This window comes from Sciurus vulgaris, assembly GCF_902686455.1.
Source record: "Sciurus vulgaris genome assembly, chromosome: 9".
Lineage (NCBI taxonomy): Eukaryota > Metazoa > Chordata > Mammalia > Rodentia > Sciuridae > Sciurus > Sciurus vulgaris.
The window spans coordinates 4,398,287-4,412,878 of NC_136469.1; positions in this window are offsets into that span (position 1 = coordinate 4,398,287).

Below are 14,592 nucleotides of genomic sequence, written 5' to 3' on the forward strand. Positions count from 1 at the left end.
ATTTTATGTCATCCAAGTTTCAAACTTCAATCTAAACAACCTCACAAGTAGCACAATTAACTGCACACGATTAAGCTGTGCTCTTGCTAACCATCTGGATATTAATATCCCACTTCGTATAATGATTCATACCCCCTCCTTTCTGTATACGGTGGTTACAGACACAGATCTAATGCTCATTATTACGTTAACAGAATCACTCTCACCACAACCATCAACAGGATCCCACAGAAAATGAGACTTCAGAATCTCTGCCACCATAGCTACCACCTTGATTGCCTCTACTGCTGCCACCGCTGCCTCCACTGCCGCCTTAATCCAGTCCGGATCCACCATTGCTGCCCTTCAACAAACTATACACTCCTTCTCTGATTTGTTCTATGGCCTTACGTCATTAGCCACACTTACCTTTGATGGCATGCACAATTTACAAGCCCAGATAGACATACGACAACAACAAATAGATTACTTAATGGTAGCAAAAAATTTTCAGTGTGCCATTATCACTCAGCCTTCATCTGTATAACAGATGTTACTGTTCATAACCTTACACATGCCAGAAGTTTACTTGCACAACAGCTGAAGGCCAAATGGTCACAAAAATTTCTCAGTGTAACACACCTCATTGAACAATAAATCACAAACATGACAAAAATTAGGGTTAATCAATTTGATATGACTACAATATAGCAAATATGGTCAAAGCTAAAAAATATGCTGACTCCTATAAATCTGATGTTAGGATTAGCCTGTATACTCTTCCTTATGATACTTACAGTCCTTAAATGTTTGTGGTCCTTTTACAACAAGAGACTCAAAACGGTTCAGGTCAACCAAGTCCTCCTGAAGGAATCCCTTGTCCAAATTAATAAAAATGGGGGAAATTTTGGGAGAAATTCTGATTCTTGGCTGGCAGCAGTGAACGTCTCAAGTGTGTAAGGAAAACCTTTGCACATACAGGCCCAACAGGAAAACCTGTGGGAGGAATGTTCTGCTTTGGCCACCTAGGAAAGTACACAACTGCCCCAAATTGATGTCAATGTTACCAAGGGAACCCTTATAGGAACCTGGTGGTCTGATCCCCCGTGGCACATTGTGATTGGGCAAGAAACCTATAAAATGTATAGCTGCTCTCACAAAAAATGAGTTTGCAAGCTGCTCACCACAAGCTTGCTTCTACCCAATTTCCAGAGCCTGGGTCCTAACTCTGCACCGCTTACCCCACATCTAAACTAGTTTGGCACAAGAAAAGCAACATATATTTAACAACTAGTACTTTAACTTTATAAATTAATCAGATGTTTCTAAAAAACACAGTTATGATCAATTCCACTTATATTAATTTTCATTTACTTTTTTAACAGTAAAAAACAAGATATCACACAAGTATAGTTAACAGTACTAGCCATCCGTTCCTTGTTGAAGAAAAACCTGAGAGGCAATGGAGATTACATTTTATAATCTTATAGAAACTAACACTCTATTAATTGGCCACCTATAAAAACTTGTGAGTTAGTAATTTTAAAGTCATCTTCACTCTCATCTGTTTTTAAATTGAACCCCTTTTTTAAGTCATGTGAATTGAAGGAATTTGGATCCACTTCTCATTTAACATTTTTAATTTATGAACGTTCATTTATTTATATGCCAATTTTGTTACCATGCGCATGATATATGGACACAAGCACATGTTGACGTGACAACACAATACACAGGTGTGCACACATACACAAAACAGACAAGAAACAAAGATCTTGAGGCTTTTTCTAGGCAGCTCTCCATTGCAATGCTACAGATGTTTATTAAAGCCTCTATGAGATTGAGAGCTAAGCCTTGAAAAATTTGGCCTCTGAACAAAAACATTGTGTAAAAAACCTGCATAGTTAGCTAAAATAAGACTTATCAGAAAAATACATTAATTTAGGCATACAGGATCAAAATGTGAATTCACCATAAAATCATGAGCTCAAAAATATAGAATTTAAAATAACTAGTGTCCTAGAAAGAACTAACAGGCTGTAATTAGTAAAGGAGTGTGCATAACATCTTTGCCAGATCAGAGTTTACTTTTGGCAAATATTAGAGTGAGTTCAGATAGTGAAAGAATAAGAGAATACTCTGAAATACATAGGTAAAGATTCTAAAGGTAAAGAAGACTTGACCATTTCATTTTTCCCCCTCGGGGTAGCCAAAAGTGGCTTGTATTTAAAAAGGGCACATTGTTTTTCTCTGTCACAAGTCCTGTAAGCTAGGCAGGACTCCACAATTTACATTTCAATGCAAGCCTTTGGTGAGATAGAGATCTGGCAGAAGCCAGGGGAATCTGCTATTTGAGCTACACCTCATGCTTAAGTCCTTTTAACAATTTTTCCTTCGTAAGATAAATCTCTTAAGGTGTGGACATGTAATTTATATTTCTTCCAGATAGTTTTATTATGCATTTGGTAATCAAGCCAGGTTTGAGTGGAGTCTTTTAGTTGGATTTGAATAGCGGAATGGTGTTTAGCAATGTTGGGTTGAGAGGTGACCCACACTGTGGTATCAATCCCAGCAAGTAACGAATAATCAGGAGCTTAAGGGGTACAGAGACCAGGTCTTGGCTGGAATGTAATAAGAAAAAAAAAATGGTAGTAGATCTTTAAGGAGGCATAATGGTGGGGGCTTTTAATTTGGAGACTCTGATTATAGGGATTTCAGGTCAATGTACAGAGGAGCAATGTCCTTGAGTGAGCAAGGACAATAGGACAATAGAACAATAGGCCTCCTGTCTGAGTGGCTTAGAAACTCTCTGCAACTCTTCTGTCCTTGATGCCTGGAGACATTATCTTATTAAAATATCATTTGGTACTAGGGGACTCTGAGAGGCAAGCAAGTTTTATATGATCAGGACATGCACAAAGCTAACTCCACTATGTAACTTAATGTAACTTAATATGACCCTGGCATAGATAATAAAACTGAACTGGCTTTCCCAGGGAAGCCACTTCTTGCTGTTTCCATCCTATGTGCTTGCCTCCCTATGTGCTTGCCTCCTTATTAGCTCTCCCTTAACCTTTTTAGTTGGACCCCAATTAACCTTTACATCTGATAATAGGGGTATTTGCTTTGGAAGTAGGTCAGGCCATCGAGTCAGAAGGGAAATGTAGGCGTGCCAGACAAGCTCAGGCACAGGTAAGGGCCGTGGAGTCAAGACCCCAGGAGTTGGGTGGAAGCAGGCTTGTGGCAAGCAGCCTGAAAACTCATTTACTGCAGGAAAAACCATACATTTTATAAACTTTTTGCCCAATCACAATGTGCCATGGGGTATCAGACCACCAGGCTCCTATATAGGTTCCCTTGGTAACACTAGGTCAACTTGGGGCAGTTGTTTACTTTCCTAGGTAGGAGAAGCAGAATGCTCTTTTCTGCAGGTTTACACACTTTAGAAATTCAGTCCTGCCAGCCAAGAACTAGGATTTCTCCCAACAAAGAAAGACTTGCCTTAGTGTTTGACCACAAAAGAAATTACCTGGCCTTCATCATCCCTGTTACCCAAGATTCCTCAGATGCATCATCTGAGGTGATAAGGGAAGTGGAGTTTGGGCTCCCTCATTCCAGTTTCAGTGTATGGGGCTTGGGAAGTGGGTCATACCAAACAGAGGGGTGACCTTCTTCCAGTGTCTCCATTGTCTGCAGTTGGGACAGGGCTTGGTGGACAGCCTCAGGCTAGGATAGGTTTTTGTCCAGTGTCCTATCTGCCCACATAAGAAACAGGCCCTGGGAGGGGTATTAGAGGGTCTGTAGAATCATGAGCAGCAGAGGCTTTTTTAAGGTTATGAATGGCTGAGCCCAGAAGTTGATATTTAGCTTTAAGATACTTTTCTTTCTCCTTTTTGAGTCATCTTCCCAATTGTTAAAGACTTTGAAAGCAACATCTGGAGAGTCTTGGTACACTTTTCTAATGGTTTAAGTTTTTTACAGGTATCAGGTGCAGGTCCATTGATAAATTGGACATAGAAAAAGCGAGTACCAGTGGGAGTATTGAGGTCTAAGGTGGTATATTTGGAAATAGACTTGATAGTAGGACTTTCAGAAAATGATCCTAATCTGTCCTCAGTTTGGGATATATCTGTCATAGAAAAGGGAAAGTGAACTTGAACTGTCCCTTCAGCCATCTCCCAGAAAGGGAACATGTGCATCATTGGAAGAGTTTTAGACTGTGCAAGAGGAGCTGATGGCAACGAGGAGGGCGAGAATGGGTGTGGGGTCTGAGGAGGGGGTGGAATGAGGGAGCAGAGGGACCCTGGGTTCTGTAAAAAAAGGTGTTTGCCTACTATTTGGGAGCAGTGAATGAGGAAGAGTTTTGAGTCAGCAAGGATGAGTCATAGAACAGACCAGGGCTGGCATAATGAAGGCTTTGAGCAAAGGCAAAAGAAAGTTTGAGGTCGGGAACCTCAGACCACTTGCCATTTTGTTGGAGGAAATTGTTCAAATCTTAGAGAATTTTTTCATCATAGGTCCCAAACTCAGGCCATCAAGGCAATTGTCTAATTTGTATAGTGGCCAGATCAGAGTACTAAGTACTAATGAGGCATTTAATTTTAAGGTTAGTTTGGAAGAGAAAGATCTTATTGTGGTCAAATCTGAGTCCTCGTCTAATAAGGTCCTTGCTTTTGAGGTCAGATTGGAGGTGGAGGATTTTGAGATTTTAATAAGACAACCTAGAGCTGGAGTACTGTGGGATGGACTGATGGCCCCTGTGTTGGAGAGGTTTGACTGGGGTGGGCAGAGTTCCACCAGAGAGTGAGACGGAGACGGTGTCCCCTTGTTCAATCTCAATGGTAGAGGACACCCAGGTTCCACATGAGCCTCCGCTTTGGCCTCTATAGAATGAGATCACATTAACATGTATGCCCTGCAACCGCCCAAAAACCACACCAGCTTAGAGGGCAACAAGCAAGTCAGGAGAGATGATTCCTGCTGGCGACACCCATCGAGAAGGTCGCTTCTGAACCCAGGGTTCTAGTGAGCAGTGTGACGGGACTTTGTGGGAAATGTGCCACCCAGGACTCAGATGAAGCCGTGGTGATCTCTCGCTGTGCTACCAAACCGCAGAGTGAGCTGCACTCGGATGAAGCCGTGGTGATCTCATGCTGTGCTACCAAACCGCAGAGTGAGCTGCACCGTCCAGCCAAAGCCTGGGAAGCTGGAGCTGGAGTCTTGTCCACCCACTCCACCCCTCCAGCTTCACTCGGGGCCCAGGAAGGAGTGCCAGTGGGCCTGCCCTTTGCTTCTGACCCCTCATGCCCCACAAGCAGAGGCTGCCTGAGGAGCACAAGCCGTCAGGGCAGAGGGGCAACAGAAGAGCCAGCCCACTCACCATCCCCCTGTGTGGTCTGCCAGCCAATGCCCGCACTCCCAGCCTTGTGGCCCCTCTGCCCAGCTGCTGGCCAAGCAGCAGTGGACAGGAAGCAGAGAGCAAGTCCTCCCAGGCCCTGGTATCAGAACCAAGCTTTCCCTCCACCTAGCAACTCCCGGCTGGACAACTCCTGTCTGTATCAGTGACATCACTAGTGGCTGGAGGGAGTGGCCAGGAAGATGGCTGTCTCGCAGGGACATAGTGCTGCATGCAGGCCCCCCAAACAGGCCCCAGACACCTAAACAGAGTGGATCCCAAGCAAGCACAGCACATCCCACCCACACTGATAGACCTAGAGACTCCACCCAATGGAGGGCAAGCGTGCAGAAGGTTCAGGAACAGAGTGACTCCCTCACCAGTGCAGAGATTCCAGCAGCCAAGTGGGTGGGCCAGGGTCCTTTGATTTCACATGGCTTTTTAGGTGCTATTTACAAAGGACAAATAGGCACCCTACAGATACTGCGAGGCGCCATGAGGTTTAGGTCCGTCTGGGCGCCATGGGGTGGTTGACTCTTCCTCCTTCACTTATCTGTGTCCTCATTCAGATCACATGGGCTCTCACCCACAAGGACCAGCTGATTGAGAGAGAATTGCAACCTGCTATGGCTGCTGCCTCATGGATTCCAGACAGGAGGACACCTGAGGCCACCTGGACACCAGTGGGCCCCTCGGCCAAACCCAGAACAGACATTGGGGATTCTCCTGGGACACCTGCCCCTACCCTGCTCTTCTCTGCTCTTTCTCCCTCAATCCTAGGGATAGAAATGATTCCTAAAAGTTCTTATCCCGTTTCCATTTCTCACAAACCTTATAATGAATTTGGCACTCTGTCGATGATCAGATACTGCATTCTTTGACCTCCTCCTTGTAGCATTGGAAGAGCTGGTAGTAGGTGTCGTAGCAGGAATGTGTAGGGAGTACTGAATTCAGAGACCAACTAAAGTCCCCCAATGGCAACATGTGACTCAAAGTGTTCCAGTGGGACACAACTCTGAGCTGCCTGGGGGCAGAAAGGTGGAACTTGAGTGTGACCTGACACTGATGGTGCCCAGCTGCCATTTTCAGAAGGGAACCATCCACAGGAGGAGCCATTGGCCAGCATGCATCCTGTGGGGACACCCAGAATAGCACAGGAGGTCCCCTGTCGCAGACCAGGATGGGAGTCTGGTAGCAGTAGGTGCCTCCCCCAGAGTAGCTCAGGTGCCACTGCTTGCTCTGTTATTTGACCATATCATGTAAAGACTACAGTCTTGCAAAGGCGATGCTTTCTGCTCTCTAGAACAGTGGCATGGGACTGTCCCTGTGAGAATCCTGACCCAGGGATGGGTTCTTCAGTCACCTTGAGTTTCCAAGCAGTCCCAGCACTGAGGCAGACATCCTGGCTGTGCAGGGTCTGTGGGGAGATCAGGGGAGAATATTTGGCCAGAGATCCCAGCCTGGAGAAGTGTAGGGATGGCTGGGAGGAGCTGTTGTTCCAGGCAAAATTTTGGAGTGAAACATTTCAATTCCCATCCTTTTAACTTGGGGTGTGTACTCTGGCACTTTCTTTGTGAATCCCATGGGGTTTCCATTTAACATGTGAAGTAGAAACAGATTCTGACGTGAATCTACAGCAGACTCACTTCAATAATATACTAAATACTGGTCCTCTGCTGTCCTGACCTCATACCCCTCGATTGCTAATGTCACAAAGTCACCTGTGTATGCACACTATGTTCAGTATTATTGATTCTAATTAAAAAAAAAAAAAAGTCCCTTCCATGTAGACAACAAAAATGATTCCAACTTTTAGAATTGTCATGAATTTGCATGTTCAGAGACCTTTGTGTCTTCACCCATATCTGAGTCCTGATATCATTCAGCTCATCATGAGGGACTCCTCTCATGAAGGGCAGGTCCAGGGGCGATCCAGTCCCTTGTCTTTCATTTCCCTGTGTTGTGGTTTGAGGAGTGTGTTCTTCCAAAAGTGCTTTTGAAACTTCAATGCCAATCCAGCAGTATCGAGAGGAGGACCCTCAGGAGGTGGTGGGGCCATGAGGCTCTGCTTTCCTGGAGGGAATGTGTGCCTTACAGCCAGACCTTGTCAAGAGGGCAAAAAGACCCAGGTCCCACTCTCTGCACCACATGTATATGAATGGGCACAGGTGTATGAGCGCACGCACACACAGAGACCCTGGTCAGTGATAGGCATGGTGGTGTCTGCCTCAACTGCTTATTGGCTGGGAGCCTGAGTCAGGGGGATTGCAAGTTCAAGACCAGGCTAGGCAACTTAGTGAGATCCTTTATCAAAATAAATAGAAAGTGCTAGGAAAGTAACTCAGGAGTAGAACGCTTGCCTAACATGTATGACGTCCTGGTTTCCATAAGCATTACCACAGAAGAAAGAACAAAGGGAAGAACAGAAAGGGTTAAAAGAGTGAGCTTAGGGTGTGGCACTCTGCCCTGGAGGATGCCCTCGCAGGCTGGTATGAGGTCTTGGGGGACCTCAGCAGTGCAGCTTTGCCAAGGCCATACTGGCCTGACACGTCCTGACAGGGACAGTGGTGGTTGTGAGTGCAGTGGACGTGGAGCAGGACCCCTTGCCCTTGGTCATGTCTGAGCTAGACATCATAAAGAGCATGGGGCAGCCCCACATGGTCCAGATTTGGAGATCATCCCTGGAACTGCCCACCTGCAGAGGGAGCACAGGGTTGGGGGCCAGCTGCTGCAGCATGTCGTAGGCGGTGGGCCTGCAGGAGGCGGTGGGCCTGCAGGGTGTTCAGCAGGTGGCCAGCACCATATGCTACTGCCACACTCAGGGCATGGCACGCTGGGACCTGAAGTTGGACAAAGTCCTGCTGGATGCCAAAGGCAGCGGCAGGCTCTGTGACTTTGGCCTGACCGGCATGTTCAAGGCTGAACAGAAGGTGGACATGCTCTGGGCCCCAGAGCTGTACCCATGTGAGGAGCATGAGGGCCCGTGGTGGACGTCTGGAGCCTGGGTATCTTGCTAGTAATCCTCATGCTCACAGGGTGTCTCCCATTTACTGGGACCACCTTGTCACAGGTCAATAAGCAGGTCTGGCAGGCCAAGAACGACCACCCCTCCCAGCTGTCAGCCTAGGTGAGAAGCCTCATCTCATAAGTGCCGATTGTGAAGCCAGCACACAGGCCCATGAAGAGCAGATCCTGGGGCACCCGTGGCTTAGCCCAGACACCTCCTTCCTTCTGGCCATGTTGGATCTGGGTGCGGGTTGCAGAAAACCTGGGCGTCAGTATTAATCCCACAATTTGATGATGCTATGTCAACCTACCTCATGCTTTACTACCAGAAAACTCAGGGCGGCGGGGTAAGCTGCAAGGTCCAGCTGAAGCCTGGGCAGCTCAGGTGGTGCCTTGTCCATAGCCCTTCATCCCTCCCAGCTTCATTCAGGGCCCAAGGAGGAGCACCACCCGGCCTGCCCCTCAGCTCTTGCCCCTCTGAGCCCGCAAGCAGCATCTGCCCAAGGAGCACAAGCTGTTGGGTCCCAGGGGCAGCAGAAGAGCCAGCCTGACTGATGTTCTCCTGTGCAGCCTGCTGGCCAGGGCCCTCAGTCCCAGGCTGTAGCCCCTCTGCCCAGCCGCTGGCTGAGCAGCAGTGGACAGGAGGCAGAGAGCAACTCCCACCAGGTCCTGGCATCAGAACAAAGATCCCACTCCACTGAGTAAACCCCTGCTGGAACATAGGTGGCCATGAAATCCTGCAGAAGGGGTAGTGGAAGTACTTGCCTTTAGTCATGTCTATGCTGGACACCTTGAAGGGTGTCGAGCACCCCCACATGGCCTAGTGGAAATCTTCACAGCCCTGGCAATGCCTATGTGGACAGGGAGCACGTGGCTGGGGGCCAGCTGCTGCAGCACACCCAGAGGCCTTGGACCTTCAGGAGGACAGGGCCCACAGGGTGTTCAGGCAGATGGCCAGCGCTGTGCACTAATGCCACATGCAGGGTCTCGTACACAGACAACGTCCTTCTGGACACCAAAGGCAGCATCAAGCTCTGTGACTTTGGCCTGGCCTGCAGGTTCATGGCTGGCAGAACTGAACGTGCTCTGCAGCACTGTTGCCTACTGGGCCCTAGAGCTGTACCCATGTGAGGGGTACGAAGGCCCCATGGTGGACATCTGGAACCTGGGTGTCTCCTGTTCCTCATGCTCTTGGGTGTTTCCCGTTTGATGGGATCACCAAGGAAGCATGCCATCCTCCCACTGAGCTGCTCCCCAGGTGCCTGGACTGCTCCTTCTTTCTGGACATGTTGGACCTGGCTTATGGGCTGCAGGAAAACTGGGTGTCAGTATCAACCCCACGATTTGACAAGGTCACGTCAACCTACCTCATGTTTTACTACCAGAAAAACCACTCCTGGCCCCTCTTCCCCTGCAAGGAACAGCCACCTAAGGAGCACAAGTCATCAGGGCAGAAGGGCAGTAGAAGACCCGACCCGCCTGCCATTTTCCTGTGCAGCCCTCCAGCCAGCAGCCCTGCTCCCAGCTCTGCAGCTCCTCTGCCTAGCTGCTGGCTGAGCTGCAGTGCTCAGGGGACAGTGAGTCCTCCCAGGCCCTGACCCTGGAACCAAGCTCCGCCTCCATCCAACAACCCCTGCCCACCACTGGCACTGGGACCTCTGGCTGTGACACCACCAACAGCTGGAGCAGAGCTGCCAGGAGAATGGCCGCTTTCTCACGTGGTTGTGTTGGGGCTGCAGGCCCCTAGGACAGGCCCAGGCTCCCACTCGAGGAGGGCGCACACCACCCCTGCAGTGACAGGCCAGTGACCCCAGCCAACAGGTGGCAGGCGAGCGGCGGTTCAGGAACCGTAGCTCCCTCACCAGGGCATCGTCGAGACGCCTGCAGAGCGAGTGGAAGCTCTTTGCCAGCTTTGATTGCACGCGAGCATTGATTGGTGTCACTTCCGAAGTACAAATCAACACCTCCCATACTTTAGGGGTGCCGTGGAGGGTGAGGTCCATCTGGGCGCCATGAGGTGGGTGACTGGCTCCTTCACTTACCTGTGTCCACATACAGATGACAAGGGGTGTCGCTTAGGAGGACCAGCTGCTGGAGGGTGAAGTACAACCTGCCATGGCCACCGCCTCACAGATTCCAGGCTGGAGGACACCCAAAGCCACCCGGACACCAGTGGGCCCCTCAGCACCACCCAGAACGGACATCAGGGACTCTCCTGGGACGCCTGCCCCTACCCGGTGTTCTCTGCTCTTTCTCCCTTGTCTCTGGGGGTAGAGATGGTTTTCAGTAAGTTCTTCGTCCATTTCTGCTTCTCACAAATCTTATAAGTACGGCCTCCGTCAATGAGCAGATACTGCATTCTTTGGCCTCCTCCTTGCAAGGATGGAAGAGGTAGTAGTAGTGTTGTAGTGGGAATGTGTGAGGAGTACTGAATTCAGAGACCTAATGAGGTGCCAACAGAAACATGAGACTCAAAGTGATGTAACGGGACGGGCCTCAGAGCTGCCTCGGGGCAGGAAGGGGGACCTCGTATGTGAACTGACACTGATGGTGCCTGGCTGCCATCTTCAGAGGAGAACCATGGACAGGAGGAGCCATCGGCCAGCATACCTCCTGAGGAGACACTGAGCATAGCACCAGGGGGTCCTGTGTCAGAGACCACCATGGGAGCTGGGTGCAGCGGGTGCCTCCCCCAGAGAGGCTTAGGGGCTGCTGCTTGCTCCGTTGTTTACCCAAGTTGTGCAAGTTCAGTCTTCCAAAGGTGACACTCTGTCCTCTAACAGTGACACAGGACCATTCCTTTGACAATTCTGATGCAGGGATGGGTTCTTTAACCCCCTGAGTTTTCAAAGGGTGCTAGCAAGGTACCTTTTTTCTGTGTCCCCACAGCGCTGAAAGGCAGAGGACAGGACTGACTCCTTCAGGCTCTTTCCATTCTCTCCTTTGTTCTTTCTTCTGGGGTCATACTTGTGGAAACCAGCACGTCACGTGTTAGACAAGCACTCTACCCGAGCTACTTTCCCAGCCCTTTCTATTTCCTCAGGAAAGGGTGCCACTGATCTGCCTATGCTCATCTCGAACTTGCAATCCCCTGCCTCAGCCTCCCAACCAACAAGAAGGAGACAGTTACCTCCAGGCCAAGCAGTGTAAGTTGTGTCTGTGTGTTTCTGTCTGTGTGTCTGTTTGTGCCTCTGACTGTGCATGCACGTGCAGTGCTGAGGTGGTACCTACACAGTTTGGATACACGTGGCTGCCGCCATTTTGAGACAACAGCCCGGCCCCGTAGGACCCCTGGCCAGACTGACTGAGCCTGTGTCCAGGATCCCTCAGCCCAACCGATCACTCCCTGCCTCTGGGGTCCTCACATTGACTGACTGCTCCCTGATGCCAGGACCCCCAGACCAACTGACTGCATCCTATCACTGGGACCCCAGACCGACTGATTGCACCTGGCCTCCAGGATCCCGCAACCACACCAAACACACCCGACTTCCAGGACCCCTGCCTGACCAACCACACCCTGCCTCCAGGACCTCCAGCCAACCATGTTCACACCCCGAGCTGCAGCTCCCCATTTGCCAACACATTTGGAAGACAGAACGGCCATCTTGGATAATCCTGGAAGCCTTAACTCCGATCTTTGGGTGGGGCAAATCCCATCCTGAGACGCCTGCTGGATACTTCAAGCTCATTGTCAGGTACCGCTCATGCATCAGGCTACTGAAGACAGGGAAGTCTGAATACTTTATGACTGTTATAGTGTAGATTTTCTTTCTTCTCCTTACTGAACAATTTTAAGTTTTTATTTCTTTTTTTTTTTTTTTTTTTTTTGGCTCTCTTTTCCTTTTGTTTACCTGTTCCCTCAGAGTCTCTTTCTCCCCTTTTCCATACTAACATCCAATTTCTTTTGATTACACTCTCACACTTTCTATTATCTAGAACTTCTGTATATTCTTTTCTTAACACATTAACAGCTACATCCTACATCCCTCTACATTCTCTTTGTCCTCCATTAGAAACTGCAGACCTCATTGCAAACCTGTTTGTTATACTGAACAAAATATTCAAACTCATTCTGTTTATTATGACAATTTTGTTATTGTCCTCATAGGGGCTATTTGGTCTAGGATTGCATAGTGTTTGATTTGGGCACTGTTAATATTGATCTCCCCTTAAAGAAAGGGTTTTGGAAACCTATAGGGCCACTATAAGCCTATAGGGGGAAATCTGCAATACCCCAGATCTGCACTGCTAGAGGGGAAGATACATGAACAACATGAAAAAACAAGGGAAGAAAATGATCCAAACAAATCTAGATTCTATATTAATAGAATCCAATGACAGTATGTTAGAAGAAATGTCAGAAAAGGACTTCAGATTATATATGATTAAGATGATTCGTGAAGCGAGAGATGAGTTAAGAGAGCAAATGCAGGCAATGAATGATAATACCAATAAGCAGTTAAAAGAGCAACTGCAGGAAGCAAAAGATCATTTCAACAAAGAGATAGAGATTCTAAAACAAAAAAGAAATGGAAATCCTTGAAATGAAGGAAACAATAAACCAAATAAAAAACTCAATGGAAAGCATCACCAACAGACTAGACCACTTGGAAGACAGAACCTCACACAATGAAGACAAAATATTTAATCTTGAAAATAAAGTCGCCCAAACAGAGAAGATGGTAAGAAATCATGAACGGAATCTCCAAGAACTATGGGACATCATGAAAAGATCAAATTTAAGAATTATTGGGATTGAGGAAGGCATAGAGATACAAACCAAAGGAATGAACAACCTATTTAATGAAACAATATCAGAAAATTTCCCAAACCTGATGAATGAAATGGAAAATCAAATACAAGAGGCTTACAGAACACCAAATGCACAAAATCACAACAGATCCACACCAAGGCATCCCAATGACCACCTCTGCCACCACCCCTCAGTGCCCCTCTCCTCCGCCACACCCCAATGCCCACCTCCAGCCACACCCAATGCCCATCTCCTCCACCACACCCCAATGCCCACCTCCTCCAGCCAAACCCCAATGCCTACCTCCACCACCACACCAATGCCCACCTCCACCACCACACCCGAATACCCACCTCCTCCACCACACCCCAATGCCCACCTCCTCCAGCCACACTCCACCCTCCTTCGGTTACACTGGGTTCATCCCATCAGGGGATTTATTCACTGATTGGGTTAAGGCTCTCGTAACCCGATCATTTCACTCTAAACCTTCTTGCATTGTCTCACACGGGAGACTGGGGCACACCTCACATCCAAACTTCTAGCAAGTTAACAGAGTGAACCTTCTCACTTGGTTTGGGGACAATGCAGAAACAGTGAGGGTCTGTCTTGCCCCAGTGGGAGGAGTGAGGAGGAGGTTCAGAGAACAATGGGCCCAATCTGCACAGCTGCTCTCACTGACGCCTGGGGTCTGACACAGACAACATGGCAACCAGGCCCCTTTCTCTAGGAGCAGCTCCCTCACCCCTACACCGCCCTCCTCACACCCTAATCCCTGCTACGACTCCAAGATGTTTGCTGGTTCCTCTGGAAAATGACAGCAGAGCCCCAGGCTCTGGCCATGAGCTGAGCCGAGCGGAAATGCCTCCTTCAACCTTCAAAGCCTCACAGGGAAACTCCCACCCCTCCATCAGCTCACACGGAGGGACAGGGCTCGAATGGGACCTGCATCTTCAACAAGCAGCACAGGCTCCCACCCTCCCAGGCTTTCCTGTGCCACATCCCAGCTCTGCCCTGGGAAGCTGTGTTGCATGCAGTCTACAGCAGAGCAGCTACCGCTAGGAACGATGTGGAAATCTCCCTCTTCGAAATGCCCCAAAACGAGTCGTTTCAATTAGGATGACGACTGCATCCCACCTTGCACGTTACACCTCAGGGAGCAATGAATGCCCTGAGCAGGGATTAGGGCAAGGGGTCCAGGAGGAGACCAGGATTCGTGCCTTCACACTGAGCAAACAATGCCAGCTCTTGGTGTCCATCGGTCCTCCTCAGGTCAAGGCCCATCTCAGGGGCGCGTCCACTGCAGCTGTTCTGACTGAGGCTGTGTGTTCGGTTCCCCACCGAGCAGGGGGCCACTTTTCTCTTTTCCTTCAGCTCATGGCCTGAACCCCTGATGAGCCCTAAGTCCAGGGGGCACACGTCTGTTCTGTGCGAGACACCTGCCCAGGGATCCACT